Raw genomic sequence first — 19445 nt, forward strand, 5'->3', positions numbered from 1 at the left:
ACACTTTCCAAGTAAAATAATTTCAAGGCAGCTTTTCCGAAGCCCCGTTTTCCATTTTAGATGAAATGCAGTGCGGGCTGGATAGAGAAGGGAGGAGATGGCGGATTTATGGTTCACAGGTGTCAAATGTCTGCATGCAACAACACGAGATATTGCGTTTCTCTTGGAGAACCTTGACACAGATGACTCGAAGCAGTTCAATCTTCGTTGGTCATCCCTTCTCTCGGACGTGCCTTAAAAACAGAACCCACACGAAGCGATCACCTTGCAGGAGATCGAGTGGCCCCTGCGCTTTTGCACGCGAAAGGCTCCCCATGAAAGGAACATTAGGGGTGCACGCGGTACATGAATGCGCACACAAAATAACGGATATGAACCACCAGGACTATTAGCGAAACGTATATATATTACTGTTGCCATCGTGACCTGGTCAGTCGTAATATATATACGGTTCGCTTCCGCAATAACATCGCTGCAGTACTACAACTAGCACGTCGTAATGACACCTCTGTAATCACGACTGCACAACGCTGTTCGATTTCAAAGCGGGTTTGTTGTCGTTGGGTGAAGAATGCGAACTTATCCTTCCAGAAATTCTCAATTCAAGGTTAAAAACAAAGATTTTCTTGGCACGATATTCAGTTAACCCGAATGCATAGGTCCTTCCACCCTCCGACCGAAATCCACGTGTTATGCGACAAAACACAAGTCATCCACTCAACATAATTCCTAATAATTAATCCTTGAGGTTCGCTAAATTAATCGAGAAGAATGTTGATGGCGTAAGTTGGATGTTGGGAGCATTTTACCAACTCAGAAGGAGATGATAACAGACACTAAAAGCGAAAAAAAACTGTTATCACGGAAATATTACGTCCAATTTACGTGTCGCCTCAAACGAAACTTTTTATTTATTTATTAAAATGACAGATAGGTCATCATAACATTTTGTGCTATCGTTTTTCTTCGGGACGTATTTTCTTATGGCAGTTCGTTAAGCAAGAAGGAACGCGAATACATTTTCAACAAAGCTTCTAACATTATAGCAAATGTGTACGATTTTCAGTTTTGCCAATATTCACCTCGTTTTTCAGGAAGCAAATTCATCTTTACTTAAACGATCAAGTACAACCTTATCCGCTGTAAAAGGCAATCGTTTTTCCACTGACTAGTTTCTGAAATACTTGAGTTCCATTTTATTTCTTACCAAATATCTGGTTTCCAGATTTACATCCCACCCAGGAAAGACTGTTGTCCTACAGTACATTAACATAGGTACCATAAGTGGGTTAAGGATTAGATAATCCACAAACCCTAGTCTAGAGATCAAACATGAAACTTTTCAAGTCTAATCCGCTTGCTGTTGCTACACAAGTCGAATATGAAGGAAATGAATCAGTTGCGGACTACAAGTACATTCAAACTTCTCGTGATCACAGGATAATTAAGAAAGCTTTAACGGACTAAAAGTAGTAGGAAATCGAATTTCATTCACGTGATCAAAGGGAGATAACAGCATCGTGTGTGCGTTACTTCCATCCTCAGGAACATTTTCTAAGCAAAAAAAGAACAAACATGAAGTGCAGTAAAAGCAAACAAAGCACGTGCTTCGCGTTTTGGAGATGTTTGGCGTTAAGCCAAAGCACGTGTTTCTGTTCGGGCTATCCGATCACGTGTTTGTACACAACAACAACCACTCAGTAACCAGCCACAAGCGCACAGCGACTAACAAGATCATTCAGGATTTAGGTGAGAAGCCAATTTCTTTGTTTTGCGGACGCAGATCGCACAAAAACGATGCCGTAGGATGGATGAGGCTGCCCTTATTCTCGCCGAACTGTATCCCTCATCCAACCATTACGTGATCTAATGTTAATTGTTAGCACATCTTCGACTTTTTTTTCTTCCCAACAGATTAAAGTTTCATTATGTTAACAAATTTCATCGCGAACTTAAAACAATGGCATCTTGTTTTAAGCTCATTTTTATCCCAGAGTTTTTTGGTCGAACTGAATTAATTCTAGCAGAAATGTCCACAGACGATTAGATCGCACAGAATTTTTTGACATGAACCCCTAATACAAATGAATGGGGAGTATACAAACAATTACATTCAACTTCTTTTTAAATGTGCACAAATGCCTTTCAGTTCCTGCCACTCTCATGATACACAGCGAGAGATGAATTTCTAAAGGTTTAGTATCAAATAAAATGAACGTCGGTTCGTGGTTTCACACATTTAAGATGCTTTTTTTTTGTCGGAATGAAGTTAGAAAACGACAGCCTCTCTTCAGAAGGGTATGTGGACTCCATTAACGTGTGCACTAGCTGATAGAGATCTCCAGACAAAGTGATTATTTCTGCATTTTACGTTGGAGTGCAGAATATGCAGAACTGCTTTAGCTTTGCAAATGCTAGTTGCGAAGGTTCAAAACTGTTCATTTTATTATGAAATACACACTGCAAGAACAGAAATTATAATAATAAAAGAATGGCAATCTTCTCGGAAGGTATTAAGGTTATTATTTTACAGTTTTATTCATTTACTGATACATATTAGCTCTAATAATGGACTGTAATGATAGAAATGGGGAAATCATGTTTGAAACCAGACCTATATTAATTTTTTTTCTTTTGTTCAAATATCGCAGTTTGGGTTGCATTACTTTAACAAAGCAATGGTGCGTGCCATTGCTTTGCATAGAATCCAGAACAACAAACAGGTTTTATAAAGGAACAACAAAAAATGCACCCTGCAAGAACCGAAATTATAATAATAAAAGAATGGCAATCTTCTCAGAAACACAGGTTTATGCATACATATAATGGGTGCTGTTATTTGCCATTTGGCCGTAAAATTTCACCAGATAAGCCAACACGAGCACGCACGCACACACACGAGCGCCATCGCAGCTGAAACTGCGTTCTCTTGTTATTTAAATCTCTTCTCGGTCCTCTCCAGTGGTGATTGCGCGCAGCTGTCGACAGCAGCTGAGAAAGCAGGAGGAAGTGAACGACGTCGAGATCGTAAGGAAGAGGAAGGGGGGTCAGTGGCCCCGCTCCTCACCCCCAGGAGAAGACACTACAGTAGCTCACCGTCGGTCCAGTTACGCCACTTTAACAAAGCAGCGACGCGTGTGCAAGAGAACAACAGATGAATGATTCTTTTCTCCAAAGTTCTCTCCCCTCCCTCTGAACTCACCTGGACGACCTGTTCGAAATGTTATCACCCGACACGCAGGCACGTGTGCGGAGAGCCAGACACCTCTGCTATCCTCTCTCTCCATTCGAAAACTGCGCTAAGTGAAGCAAGAGTTTTTCTTGTTTCAGTGATAGTTTGCAATTGAAGGATCGAGAATGGTGCACCAGACAGAATCAAAATGACACGAGGAAGTCCTGAAATAAAAATAGTAATACAGCAATGGCACACTTCCCTTTCTTATTATGCGTTCATAACAAAGCGTATGCTTAACCGGAAGGGAGTGATCTAATACACAAACAGCTTAACGCTCCCGTGATCCCAAGGAAGTCTGTTTCGACAGAATTTCTTTGAAAACCTTCTCTAGGTGTGCCGTGCACAGCGATGTGCTTGTAAGTTGACAGAAGGGACTATTGTCAGCCTAACACAAAGCAAGATAGAACTCTGCACTCCATAAAAAATGTATAAAAGTTAACAAAGGAAAATATGCAAGTTTTACGTGAAGCAAATATTCTCAGTCCTTTGGGAAGCGTATTGCAATTTGAAACATTTTGTGTGAATCACTCTGGGCCATAAAAAGCAATGCAAGATTTCAAAGTACAATCTAGTAAGTCAACCAAAGTACATTTTGAAAATATGCTTTGGATTAACGAATAAATCATTACGAGGGGATGTTGAGAAGTTTTGATAATCGCCATGAAGGAATTGAGATAGAACCACGTAACTTACACATTCTACATATTCCCCACGAAGTATCATCACTTGTTACAACGCTGCCACATCGTTGGCAATCCTCAGAGAAAAAATTCTTTCCCTTGTTGCACAAAACAGTCATTTATGTTCCAAGTGTTTATGAGAACTTTTCAGCCCCCTCGTATGTTAATCTCAGACAACTTGATAATAGTCAACCTAGCACGAATAGCATTTCAATATAACTGTATAAATGAAAAACCAATATAAGAATAAAAGTAGACAAAAAAAAAGAAAAAGAAACAGCAGCTGTGGATTTGCACGTTAATTGCAAGAAACTTCTACCATGGAAAGTTTTGCTGGTGAATGACTTATCAACAGAAACGTGGAACTTTTTTTTTTATATCAAGGGACTCTTTCGACATTTTATGGCAAGCAACAGATCGAATTGTTCGGTTCAGACCAAGCATTTGAAGGGCATATTTCCGCCGCACCAAAATTCAAAGTTTTAGACACATTCCACGTGGCAAGTCTTTATGGAAATTGTTGCAATCAGTTTCATGTCCCAAAAATAAATTACAAGAATCCTATTAAGCAACGTTCAAATGTCATGCAGCTTGCTTTTATACCTTAAAATTACTTTGCGTTATTCTTCGTCGGTGAATTGTCTTATTATGCAAAAGAACACATGTCTGCTTCCAGAAGGATCCTTCCTCGCCGCGAGATCAGCTGCCTGATCAAAAATATTTTTCAAATAGAAAACTAAGCTAGCCCTACTATAATGATAAATGAAATTCTGCCGTAGTGATACAGTAACTGGATTCCACTGTTACCAGTACATTAAATGTACTAAAATTGAAAATAAATTAATAATAATTAAAATAAAAAAATTACAAGAAAATGAGTATTTCACCGAGCCTTTATTTTCGCAGACTTTTATTCTTCCATGGCAGCTATTATAGATGTCACTAAACTGGGCAGACTTTCCAATAAAGGATGATGAATGAACATCAATATTTCTAGAACACTACAACAGTCAGTTCAGTAATAAAGTTGGATGTCTTATCCTCTGCAGACTTCGAAATGCTCTACACCGTGCAGATCAGTTTTCTGTACTAACCTTTGCACTCCCATTAACTGCCACCGTAGCCATTGGCACAATAACATGATACACCATCACAGCAATACTTAAACTGCTTATATTTCATGAAACTGCCATGGCTAGACAAAGTAGAATAGTCCGGAGTACCAATCTAACGTTTATTCATTTTCCCTGTAGTTGCAACAAGGGCTCCCCTTCCACTTCAAAGCAGGGAAGTATCTCCCCCCCCCACACACACACATTATACAGCACTGCGTTGAATGAAGTCGGTTTGATTGTACTTACAGCCGAAGCAACTGAGGCCATGAGGCCAGTGTATCATTATTATTATTATTATTATTATTATTACGGGCGACTCCAGGGAGTCCTTAGACTCATCGAGGGGAGGCCCTTAACATCATGTCCATCCAACTATTCGACATTCTCACAGTATCTATCATACCTCGCCTTGAACTCATTCACTGTCATAGTACCCACAACAGACTCTGGCAGCTTATTCTAATCATTTGCCACTCTAAAAGTAAAGAACCCTGCTTTAACACCCTTGCTAACCACACTCTTGCCCAGCTTCCATAGATGTCCCCTAGTTCTCCCACCACCAGTCCTGATCTCAAAAATATCCTCTGAATTAATCCTATAGAAACCCTTCAGCAATTTGAATATCTCAATCATACTTCCCTTTTACGCCTATCAACCAATTTCTGCAACCCACAAATCTTCAACCTGTTTTCATAAGGTTCATTCCATAGACCTGCTATCATATTGGTCACTCGCCTCTGGATCCTCTCCACCTCCTCCCCATCAAGAAGAAACCTCGGTGACCAACTCTGGGCACAGTAGCTGAGATGAGGTCTTATCAAGGCTCGGAACAGAGGTATCTGATCGTCAAAGTATTTTTCAACAACCAAGTGAGTTGATGAGCTGATTTAGCCACTTTTGCAATGTGCCCCCTAAACTTCATCTCCCTATCCACCAACACTCCCAAGTGCCTGGCCTCATCAATCTCATGGATTACAGTTCCACTAATGTGGTATACTGCTGCTAATCTTTTCACCCCAAAATGCATAACCTTACATTTTGTCACATTAAATTGACATCCATTCTCCTCAGCACAGAACTCCAATCTATCCAAGTCTTCCTGCAAGATTTTGACATCTTCTGCATTCACTATTGCCGTACCTAACTTTGCATCATCAGCGAACAAATGAATTGTTCCTCTTAGATCCTACCCTATGTCGTTAATAAACAAATTAAACAGCAGTGGTCCAAGAACAGAACCCTGCGGCACACCACTAGTCGCAGACCGTCTTTTAAACGCTACTCCTGAATAAAGTAATCTCTGATATCTCTCCATCAACCACCCACCTATCCATCTCACCAACCCTATATCCATTCCCATATGTTGTAGTTTACGGATTAGAATTCCATGTGGTATTCTGTCAAATGCCTTAGACAGGTCCAGCAGTATCACTGTAAACCCATTACCCTTATCCAGTTCAGTCGTCACTGTGTTATAAAACTTGAGCAAATTACTGAGGCATGATCTACCCTTCACAAAGCCATGCTGTCCCCTGTACAGTATCTCATTTTCATCAATCCATTCCTGTATTTTCCCCTTGACTACTTTCTCCAAGACCTTGACAACGACTCCTGATATGCTGATCGGTCGGTAATTTGCAACAGTAGTCTTGGATCCTCCTTTATGCAGTGGAACTATTTTCCCCTCTTTCCACACCTTCGAGATTAAACCAGACCCAAGACTCAGATTAAACAACATGGTCAAGGGCACTGATAATTCTTTAGCCGCTTCACTTAAGACTCGTGCCGGTATACCATCCAATACCACAGATGTATTCACATTAAGGTTTTGCAATAGATTATTCACCTCCACTTCATTCATCACAATTCTCATATAAACTAATGGTTCTTTCATTTTTTCAATGTCACCACCTGGATGATATACTCTTGCAAAGTGCTCGCTCAGTAATTCCACTATATCGACTGATTCAGTGACCTCCTTACCATCGTCATTCCTTAAAATCATTCTGCCGTGTACAGTTTTTTTTTTTTTTTTTGCATGCGGCATATTGAAAGAACTGTTTGGGATTCTCTTTAGCTTGCATAGCTAGTTTCCTTTCATAATCCGCTTTTGCTTTTTATACCACACTCGCTACTCTGCTGACCTGCGCTTTATACTGTTTGTGTGCCTGCAGGTCACCTTTCTCTTTAAATTCCCTCCACAGTTGTTTTTTTTTTTTTTGCAGCTCAAGCTTAATGGTGTTTAATCAAGCTTAATCAAGTGGGGGTTAAATTCATCCATTTAACCCCCACTTGATTTACTATTCGGACCCTAGGTATACAATCAGCCATAACCTCCTGTAAATGCTCCTTGACCACTTCCCATGCTCTATGGACATCCAGCCCTTGCAGTTTTCATGCCATGGCACTGATCCAAGCAATCTCTTGAGCTTGTCATACTTGCCAGCATGGTAATTCCACCTATACCCTGTCTTAATCGAAAATTCCACACCTTTAGCCACCTCCCAGGTGACCTTATGATCAAGACCGTATGATCACTCTCACCAATAGGTGGCAACATGGTCATATTCATTACAGTCAAATTCTCAGATGCTATTACCAGGTCAAGCACTCTCACACCCCTAGTATTTTCAATTACATGCTGTCTCAGATAGTTATCCCTTAATAATTGAATAAAATCCAATTCCTTCCTCCCATGTGTCCTCTCCTCCTTCCAATCAATGTTACCATAGCTGAAATCCTCCATAATAATTACCCTCCTTCCACTCATTTCATCAATTTGTTTATGCATACCATCTCCACCATCTATTCCATCACCTGATCTATAGCAGCACCCAACTGTATATTTTGTTCTGCCAGTCTCAATCTCACACTAAATAGCCTCAAATGAGCTCTTTTCACTATCCTGCAATACAACTTCAATTCTGCTTGGCTGCAGTTCATCAGCTATCATCAATAACACTTCTCCCCCCATTTTATTCTCTCTGTCCCTCCTAAACACACTATAACCTACACATTCTATCCCACTAACTATATTATCTTCGGTCAGCCATGTTTCACTAATGCCAATAACCTGTGGCCAGGAAGAGCCAATCAAGAACAAAAATTCTTCTTTCTTGTTCCTAATATTCCTGGCATTAGTATACATGAAATGCAGTGATCCCTTTGTCCCACCCCTATCTTGATGCGTTATTCTAACTGTCCCATTCCGATTTCTTGTCCTTAGTGCTGGCTCGGATACATTATATACATTCTTACACTCAACTGTCTCACTGATGTCCGCATATCCACTCCCCCCCCTCCTTGGTAGTTCTAGTTTCCCTGGTTCTGCACATCCATTTTCACTTCATCCAGCAACACTTTTTCCAGTCTCCGCACACCAAATCCATTAAAATGCAGGCCACCCATCTTGTATAAATCCTTTTGCCCATCAAACTCATTCTACACGTCCACAAATTCCACACTACACCGTCTGCATAACCTGCAAACCATACCTTGGTCTCCATGATGAAAACCTCTACCACCTCTGTGATAGGCTAATTCACTTTCGCTTGAAGAGAATGCGAATCCAGCTTTACAATAGAAGGAAGATGTCGCAACACCTTCGCGATTACACTAAACCACTGAGATCGCATTTAACAGACTGGATGATACATAGGTAACGGCCACATGGGAATAGAATACAGTAAAGAAAAGAAAAAGGCAAAAAGAGCAGTAGCAACGTCCAAAGCTGAAGCTTATGCTAACCTGTATGAAAGTCTGGATAATGAAGGTGTCAAAAGGTCCCCCAGGATAGCCAGACAAAAGAAATGGAAAATTAAAGATACATACCAAGCTATGATGATCAAGGGAGAGGATGGTACTGTTCTGTATGAAGAAATGGATGTGTTAGATAGATGGAAAGAGTATTTTGAGAAATAAACGAATGAAATAAATAGGGATATACAAAAGGAAGGAGGAGATCTGGTCATGGGGCCAATTCCTAACATAAATATACCTGAAACTATCGTTTCTTTTAAGAGCACGAGTGGCATTCGAGGTTTCGCTGACTGTGACAAAATTATTATTGAATTTATAAGATAATCTTCTGCTTTCTTTTAATCCACTCATTGATATCTTTAAGTGTTGGAAGAATTTCTGTTCGTCTTCTATCCCTTTCCATCAACCTGCGGTCTGCTTGACTGCATTTGTCTTTCTTTTGTAGCACCACGTTTTCGTATTTTAATGAGTTCAGCCATCGTTAATCTCAGATGATTTAAATGCGCTGCAATTTCATGAATTCGACAGTTTATGAACACCTCGCTCAGGAAAACACTTAACTTAGAACCAACGGAACTATAATGTACACGCTGTGCACGTATGTCACGCTAACGGCATTCGGCATGCATCCATGAATTTACGTGAAGTATACCTCTCTAGTGCCAGGTAGTTTCATCTACTACTAAGCAATGTTCGAGAAAACGGAAGCGTTTGGATAATTTTTGAAACGCAGTGTACATTTCATGACAGTAATTTTACTTGCTTAGTTCTGAAAGATTCTTTTTGAAGAGTTTTTTTTTCTCAATCGACTTTGTATTCGAGTTTCGTTCTCTACGGACTTTATTAGTGATGTTTTAAAACTCCTTAAGCAGGTGTTTAAAGATTTGCATGAATTCCCATTTTGAACTTTGATTATTGTTTCCTTAAAATTCCAGCTGGTACTTGGCAGGAGGGAAGAATCGAGGCGAGCAATGCCTACAGTGTAACATCTGGGATGAATAGGAGGAGGAAGATTCCATAAAGGCCTCTTTTGAAAATGGGTTTTAATGAAATGTTTCCTCCCCTTCTCTTTTCTTCCCAGATTAATAGGAACTAGCCGTCATTAACGCTAAGAGTTCTTAAAGTATTATTCAATCCACTTCCCTTGAATAACGGCATTGAACTTTCCGCATTGTCCTCGTACTAACAAGTAGACATCAACCGAGACTGAAACAAACGAGTCCCCACAGAAACGCCCAAACAAAAACTCGAGGACGTGGAACCTGTTCTAAGATAAGTCGCATGCAAGTAAAATACGTTGCGTCATCGGATCCAGGCGTGGTGTCTTAACCCAGTTCTGAATGGTTTCGCACAGGCGACAACACTCCGACTGCCCAGCGTGCACACGTTTAGAAGAGTAACTAACGACCGCGTCGTATGAATACAGGTTTGCAGTTCCATCTTTTTTTTCTCCTCTTCTTTTTTTTCTTGTTGGCAGCATGACCTCACAAAGCAGTGACTCATCTTACCCGAAACGCAAACAAGAAGCCATGATATAGCACAGCTAGTAAGAATATCCAAAACAAGTTAGTGATGGTTGAATAATATTTGGTTGCTAATACAGCAAATATGTATATAATGACATTTATTATATTAGCAACGAATAGTTTCGTAAAAAAATTCAAATGATTGTTTTAATGTAAAAATTACTAAACATCTTAAGTTAAATGCATGTCATAAGCGTCATGAAATGGCAGAAATATAATAAGAACAGTGTTTCGGTGAGTGCAATCTATTTAGCACGTTTTGAACAACTAGAGAAAGGATGCCTACAATTTCACTTTCCACCACCAACTCACCACTAAAGAATTCATATAACTAGTGTATGACACGAGACATTACATCAAATGCCTAAAGACGAAGGTCTAGACGCTAAGCAATTATTTTTAACCGAACAGATGATAAGGCTGGAGGAAGAGAAGATCAATGATTATTCAATCCTATAAACAAAACTGTTGCTAGTGTGTGTGACCTTTCGATCGTCCCAGGAGATAGCATTTTTATTGGAACAAATAATCTCTCGTATTTCACATCGTAATTTATGTTGTTGCAAGATCGAAATCATACTGCAATGATGAGGGAAATATTTTTTTCATTTTCCTTCGTTCAACATTTGAAGTAGAAATTATCAGATGGATTACTTGGCTCGGAAATTTTATTACACTTGCGTAAGCAGTACAGCGTTGCAGAAACGCCACCTATAGGTCACTACAGAATGACCGACGCACACGCATGCGGTCGAGCTACTGTCATCAATAACAATTTCAAACTAATGCCGAAGTAACTCGATGGCATTCTAGTTTTGTGTCATTTGGTCTCACACGGAAATGATCACTCACCTAAAGAAAATCACCAACATCATACCCAGTGTGGAATTCGAACCCACAGCCTGCTGGCGGGATAGATCGTTGTTAGAGATAAGTGGTCTGAAATATTATTATGGAAATCGATAACTGAAAGGTTTCTAAGTTTTCTAACTCATACGAAAGGCAAAATTCAATCCAGCAAGAAAAAAAAAAAACTTGTTGTATTTAATTTCCTTTTTTTTTTTCCATGATTGACAGAAATTTCAACATCACTTCTTGGAATGAAGGATAAGTACACGGCTTTCCAATTTGAAAGTCTTAGCACTCTATATTTAGAATGTCCATTTCAAAAATGGGCCAACGTCGCTGCCGAGGATTACGAGTGTTTTAGTTTGATCGGTTCTCATCTGTGCTTGGACACTCTTCGGGGGGGCAATTTCAATCAGATATGTTAGCTGATCTCAGTGAGCTCCTTCGCGATTGTTCTGGTTTTCCAATCATAAACTAAATGCTGTAAATATTCAATATTCACACGGCATAGAATTTTTTTTTTCATTTACTCCTTATATACAAAGATTGCATGCAAAGTATCCCCACAATCAATAACAAATTACGAAAATAAAGAATAAAAATACTGGTTTTTCGGCCCAAAAAATACACAGATGAACCGGAGAAATCATACAATAGTTGAAAGACAACTAGGAAATACGTACGGTGATGTACTGGCCTCGATGGCTTTTGTTGCTCAATGAGATACTAAACAATCATCCAACAACCTAATTTGCCTTGTAGATCAAATAACTCTCGTTCATATACAGCGTGTGCTGAGGTATAGCAGTGGGTTTGCATTCCGTCTAGAACCAGAGGAACCTAACTATAAGAGCTTTTCAGGTGAAGACGAGTTAGTTAGTAGTACAGAGAAGCGAATGCGATTTTCATTCTGCAACCAACCAGAAGAACCTATGCGATATATTGGCCTCATAGCCTTAGATGGTAACTGTAATCGACTTAATCCTGTTCTTATGTTTTACTTTATAAGTATTCCCTATACTAAGTTTTGGAGAACACAGCGAATTAAGACTTTGCTGTTGCTTTAGTTTCCGGAATTGTTTCTTTGTTATGTAAAAAAAATATATTCCGATTCTTGAATTTGCTATTCGCCATTTCTGGTGCTTGCCGTTAAGGTTATTATTATTAGTTTTTTTTTTTTTTGCTCATGGAAGTAGAAAATAGTAATAATGATAAATCCTTTTCTGTGGTAAACCCAGAAAAGTGAAATAAGTAGTTGATGAATTCTAAGCTTGTATATGTTTCTTGTATGTATGTTTTACTTTCATAGCATTGTTATTATCTATCCATAATTGCATACTCCCCTCCCCACAAATCAAGAATAAGTTTTTAAATATTAATAAATAAATTATTCTTAATACAATTAACATATGCGCACCACTTTGTGTGTGCTTCTGAAGATCAGCGGTTTCGTTTATTTAAGTCTGTGGCGCTTTACGTGCGGCCTTTTCTTCATCCTCGATTGCCTAAGAAGCTATTGTGCCACAATATCGGAATTGCATTCTTTATATAAAAAGAAAAGGCTTAAAAGTTTGGATGAGAGGACTGAATTCAGATAATATCCAAAAGTAAAATTCTCCAAAAATAATAGCATGATCAAAATGAATGCAGAAAATAGAAACTGGGAATCATTTCATCTCTTTCGAGGACTTTGTGATTTGTAGATTACTCCGAAGAAGGGTGTTGCGTATTTTAACATTCCAAAGGGAAAAGTTTATGGCATATCAGCTCAGGCTGCAACTGCATCTTTGGTATCACTGCAGCGAAAATTACAGCCAAGGTCATTGCTGACTTCCAAATGGCTTCTAACGTATACATTTTAAACGAATTCATAACCCACATGAGTGTAAAGTTATCAAACTTTTTTTTTACATTTTTTTTTAATATATTATTTGGCTGTGAAATCGCTCTCGCATCGTAAAAATTCGAGACACGGAAATGTTTCCGAATAGACTCACTGCTTCTGCTACGCTACGGTTGAGGTTTGACTACTAATTTCTTTCTGTTAACAAAAATCGTTAAAAAGTTCGCTATTTTTTAACATCGTTTACAAAAATAGTTAAATGGATTGGAAAAACGTCAGAAACGAGTGGAAATGCCATAAAAAAAAAAAAAAAAAAAAAAACGTTTTTGGTGAAATTCCAACCCGATTTGATGCGAGTCTATCTATAATGACGACGCAAAAACCAGGATCTAGGTTCGTGTTGGATCAAGTGCAACATATCGATAGCAGATGTAACAGATGCTGGTCAACCTTTTCCTTGAATTCGGATACGAGCAATCCAACGGAGCGAAGTGTCCTCGAGGTCTCACCCAAACCCTTTCCCCACTTGCTAGAAAATACTGATTTGGACATTCTGCAAAAAATCAAGAAGGCACTATCTTATTAACGAGAGTTCCTTAAGACTGCCACACACTCCTGGGAAGAGTGGTTCTATGAAACATAATAAGCGAAAATCCTTTGTGGTATCCCATGGATGATACCTTTTCCTTCTACTCTCACATTTTATACCGTAGCATCACTTCAAGATACACTGGTATCCCTCTTTCCTGCATTTGATAGTGGACTTCCCACCACATTAAAAACAGCATACTGAATGCCAATTTGTCTTTAAACCAAACTAATTCAGTTTCTCTCCCCCCCCCCCCCCATCATTACAAGAGCATACACGCTTCGACCCTGTAGACATTAACTAACTGCTGATCAAGTGTGCGAAAAAAAAATGGATATCCTGGTTTCATTACATCCTTTACTTTTGCAGAATTTATGGACTCTAAATAAAGTAAGAGTTCGTTTGGTTTCAATGCAGTTTAAGCCGCAATGAAACCAATGTATGATGTCTAAATTGTGCGTGCTCCTTGGCCGCTTTGTCGGATAAAAAACTCCAACTCTGTATGAGACCAACTAACTCACCTCTGGTTGCAAAGTCCTTATAAATAATCCTCGCGACCCAGCTTAAGATCCGGACAATGTCGTGTTGGGTTGTTCTCGCGAATGTGCTACAAAAGGACACAAAGCGAAAACGCAATTTGTTTAATAAAAATAACTTAGTATTTCTATATTTTATATCCTGTATGTTTCTCATTGTATGAGAGGATATCGCACAAAACTACTCGAAATGTAATTAAATGCTGAGTAATTTTTGTGCAGCAGTTTTGAGAAGCAGAACTGCTGTTGGATACGTTGGATACGCTGTTCCCAGTTAGCCTGGGAACAGCGTATCCAGTTGCAACAAACAATTGCGGCTAGAAACCCGATGTGGCAATGGATGTGAACACTTTTAGTAGTAGAAGATTTTCCCTATTCGATACGAGATTACTGGAGGCCTGAAGTGGCTAAAGAACATCTTATAGAACTTAGCATCCCATGGGACTAAACACACGATAGTTTGAGTGGAACTCAAGTACGCTACATAAAACCTTAGTGGAAAACATATTTTTTTCCGTAGCAGTGTAGGTGAAGGAAACACAAGACAGAATATGGGACTGAAGGGAGGAACTTGAGAACATTTTCGTACTTGTGGTATAACTACTTAACAGAGAAATATGATTCCTTTCGTTCTCCCCCTCATTCAGTAAGACTGTTCGCAACTCTCCTCAAGTTATGTCATCGTTGCAGCACTCCTCTAAAGGCTCCTACGAATCCGCCACACAGTGAGTCACCCTCACAGGGAGACAGAAGGGCGACTTCATTTTTATGACAAGTCAGTGAACTTTGGAACTTCGCTATTCAGATAAGCTTGTAAAGTTCACTCACGAGCAAACAAAAAGTTAGCGGGTGTGGTTGAAAATTCGCCCAGGTTACCATAACTTGAAGCTCTCGAGAAGTAGCTGATTATCAGTTCGGGCAACTTTTTTCCTGGAATATGTAAAATGCTACTAACTATTTCTTTCGGTTTACAATTTTCAAAAGATATTTTTAATTCCCGCATATATAATGGAGGGTCGTCCCAGCATCTCAAACTGTTTTTAGTTTCAGAAAAAAAAAGGAAGCATAGTTTAATTTTTAGTAGAAACGTAATGAAAAAAGTGTTATTGATAAATATAGCAACCCAAAAAAATTTAAAACGAACCCCAATCCACAAAAATTTTAGATTCCTGTACTGAAAAGAATCATTCTCGAGAATACTGTCCTTAAAACGTTTCCTTTTCAAGGACTTCCTTTAGTTGATTTACTGAAAGTGCTGATCTGTCACTCGCAACTGAAACGATTTATGCTCTCGGTAAAGTAGATTTGACTTTTATTATGGCAATAAAATGCATATAACAAACAATTATTGTATCCAAGTTACCAGCCTAACATTCTTTGTATTTTGTACACTTTCTGCTGTAATGGCGAGTCCCTAATTCGATAGCTTGAGTTTATTTTTCGACCAGTGTTCAAGAATGAAGTCAAAAAGTGAGCAGAGATTACATCAACTATCTTTCTTCCCGATTGCGAAACCTTCTAGAGCAGTTACGTTAAAATGTATGCGTGAACAAATACCACACCAGTAAATATTTCAACTGAAAGGACTCTCTCTCTCTCTCTCTCTCTCTCTCTCTCTCTCTCTCTCTCTCTCTCTCTCTCTCTCTCTCTCTCTCTCTCTTCCTGTATTAAAACAATAAGCTTGAAATAAATTAATCAGCGAACTAATTTTAGTTTTTCTGGGAAGGCTCTCACGTGGTGTTTACTAGAGGTTGCGATGGCTAATTACAGTGCTGGGAAGCAGTGCTCGTCTACGTTACGTAAATATAAATTAATCCTTCTAATTAAACAGTGTGGAGCAGCATCGACTACCGCAATGCGAACAAAAACGGGGTCAGTCATAGGTACACTTCCCCAGTGTCATATTTTCGACCACGATGTGCCTGTATATGGGTTCGAGTGGACGCTTGTTTATTTTCTGTACGCTAAGTGGGGCAGTCGGAGTGGAGGTGCCAGATTTATGCTCACCTATCTTTTCTCCCATCAACAGTAAACAAACAAGTTGTCGTGCACCGAGTTATTTTAAGAAGAAAGACTTGTGAATTACTGCGAAAAAGAAATTGATTGAATTTTTCGAATTTAACTACTTCAGCTACACGAGCGCGCGCGCGCGCGCACGCACGCACGCACGCACACACACACACACACACACACACACACACACACACACACACACACACACACACACACACACACACACACACACACACACACAGAGAGAGAGAGAGAGAGTTTCCGGATTAAAAATAAAAACATTTCAGCTGCTCTTAATATTTGCTTGCAACTTTTGTTTCCTCTGAACATCCTGCAGTTTCCTAACATAACCCTTTTTTTATTTTTACAGTGGCGGTCATGAGGTCGGTCGTCAGGCTGATATCGCCTCCCTTCTGCATGCAACAGTCTTTCGTAAGCTCAACAAAGACGCAGACAGGTTATAGAAGGGTATGTCGCCAACGTGAACCATTCAGAAAACTATTTCTGCTTCTTGGTAACCATTTCTGTTTCCGCTTGCAAAACACCTAAAAACACAAAGAGTGCACGCAGGTGGTGCAAGAAATGTAGAAATTGTCAAGAGGGTGCTGCCCATCCGGACAGCAATCTTGTGACGCCTTTTTTTTTTTTTTTTTTTTTTTTTTTTTTTTCCCTATGTGGTGTGGACTAGAACAGTGCTTATTCTTGCCTGGGAAACACAAAAAGAGAAGGAAAGGGGAAAAAATCTCAAGTAGGAATTCGAAATGTTAATATTATCAGTGTGGCAAAACATGCACTTTGGCTTTGTATTTAACTCAAATAATCCATTTTCCAGCGGCTTAAAGTTTAAGGAAGATAGAATTAGCCTGCGGAAAACTACAAAAATATTTACTAAAGTCTAAAAATAGTTACAGCAGGGTTTAAAAAAATGAAATTAGTTGAAATAGGGAATGATATTTTTCTTTCTACTTGTATATATAAGGAAAATTTTTTTTTTGAATTAGTCGAAATAATATATACTGGCATGTACATCAGCACGTTCTGTATTGCGTACTTTATCACTAAAAGGTGGCAAGTCTTTTTATACTTCAAGCATAGGTCAGGATATATCTTAGCAGTTTATTATATATAATACGCATGGAATAACCAGAGAGAAAAAATCACACTCAAGTCATTTAAGAAAAGAAACATTAAATTTAAAACGACGACAAACATGCGTATGATAACACATTTTCAAAATGAGGGCCTCCACTGCGCAGTTCATAACGACAACCACTCTTTAGATGGAAACACCTTCATCCGATCCAGTCCATACTATTAGCACTTTGAAACTGAAGTTTCGTGAAAACTGGAACTGATATTTTTCTCCTATGGAACAGAAAAAGCAGAGTTCAAAAAAGGGAGGTCCCACATCCAGACTCTGATGACAGAATTAAACCCCTTATCATTACCAAGCGTAGGTGAACATAAAGCCAGGTTTGTCGCAACACAACTCAATAACAGCAATATTAAAATTTCTTTAGCAAGTTTTATTTATTAAGTTATTCCCCATAATTATTTATTTTCTTATTGGGCTGATGCAATGTCTTGCCAAACAGTCAGTTTCATTAATAAAAAGAAATACTGGCCGCCCTTGCTCTGGTTACAGCTCAGAAAGCAGCCATCACTAACTCGGATGCAAGCAAAAACATGTCCTGGTTCCGATAATCACATATTCCGACAAAAATGCTTTTTTTTTTTTTTTTTTAAACGCCAGGAAAGGGTGTTTAAGACTGCGGGACAAAGTGCTCTAAAGCTACACGTAGAAATATGCAAACATTTTGTAACCATCTCAGAAATCAGCAAATTATGCGCGTATGCATATTTAAGAATTTTCTGGAAAAGGAAATTTGATCAAGCATAGCGCGCGCACACAAATGCACTGCGCATGTGCGGAAGGAAGAAAAGAAACTGGCTAGGATTTTTTCATCTTCGTTTCTTACGATTGCACTATGTAGGCGCTCGAGGTAAAGCGCCTAAATCCTCATAATCACGTATAGTTTAGGTTTCTTTCATATGCACAATATGTAATGATATGTAAGAACATCAAAGAACCCTTTCAGTTCATAAACTGTAATATGCAACATTAGGGGACATAAGAGGGTTGTTTTTTGTTTTTTGTTTTCATCATAAAAATGCAACGTACAAAAATGTCTTTGTAATAACTAGCAGTAACACATTTCCTTCTGACCTCAATATGAGCGTATCTGTTTAGAAATCTATTAACGGAACAACCTGCACAGAACAGTCCCAGTCATGCTGGGGAATTATAATTAGGAAGAGAAAAATAAATAAGGATTGGTGTCGAATGCAGCTTATAATAAAAGCTAGAGACCAGCAGTTAAAACGAAATTTGGGAATTGCAAATAAATAAAATTCTAAATTACGTGCAAAACACAAATATTAATTCAAATTAGTATACGCAACTAATATTTCCAGTTATTTTATGGTGTTGTGAGTTTGACCAACTTTTTTTTTTTCAAACAGAATACCAGTACAATAGCAACATTAAAATAATTACTTTGAAATTTTAAAGCACATTGAAAATGCTTTTGTTAGTAATACAAAATGATCCCAAACAGCAATATTCGTCTAGAACAAACCATTCAATATGGGACTTCAATTTCGGTTGCTAAGGGCAAAGGCGTATGCGTGAGTGTTGCTATAGTGACCTACAGTACAGCAGACGGTAACAAGCGCCATAAACGTAACAAGCAAAGCAAAAATGTCCTGTTCATTAATTTTTCTTGGTTTAATAGAGAAAAAAAATACAAAGCAAGAGGATAATTATTATAAAAGATAATACTATATTACACTAATAGTATTACAACGCCGATTATGGATTGGACCAACTCGGTATATAATTGAACAAGGCGAAAAGGGAATAATAAAAATTATGTAGTACCTGCGGCCTCAAGTAAGTTTACATTGGTAATGTGAAAACGTATCGTGCAAAAAAGATCCGGTAGGGGTATATTTACAGTTCATTGAGTTCTTTAAGAATGATGTAATGCATTCGTTTATGGAATTACGTAATAACTGTATTTGGATAATAAAAATGTCCAAGTAAAAAAAAAAAAAAGCAATATTTACAGCATTTCGACTTCTCTGAATTTAGTAAAATCTATTTTACTAAGAAACTAGAAGATGAATACGAAAGCAAAAATTGAATTGAAAAGAAATTTTCAAAACGCCATTTATGTAGGAAAATCAACAAAAATCTTAACTTTTTAATAATAAATACACTTTTTTTTAACACAGATC

The 19445-nt window shown here is 38.5% G+C and overlaps 1 protein-coding gene across 2 annotated transcripts in view; it reads right to left on the minus strand.

Moving 5' to 3' along the window:
• The window catches only part of LOC150092514 (MOB kinase activator 2-like), a 191236-nt gene that overhangs the window by 149215 nt on the left and 22576 nt on the right, over positions 1–19445 (minus strand). The window lies entirely within an intron of this gene.

This window comes from Typopeltis vanoorti, chromosome 25 (genome assembly GCF_054136105.1).
Source record: "Typopeltis vanoorti isolate ZY-2024b chromosome 25, IOZ_Tvanoo_1.0, whole genome shotgun sequence".
In the NCBI taxonomy this organism is placed as follows: Eukaryota; Metazoa; Arthropoda; class Arachnida; order Uropygi; family Thelyphonidae; genus Typopeltis; species Typopeltis vanoorti.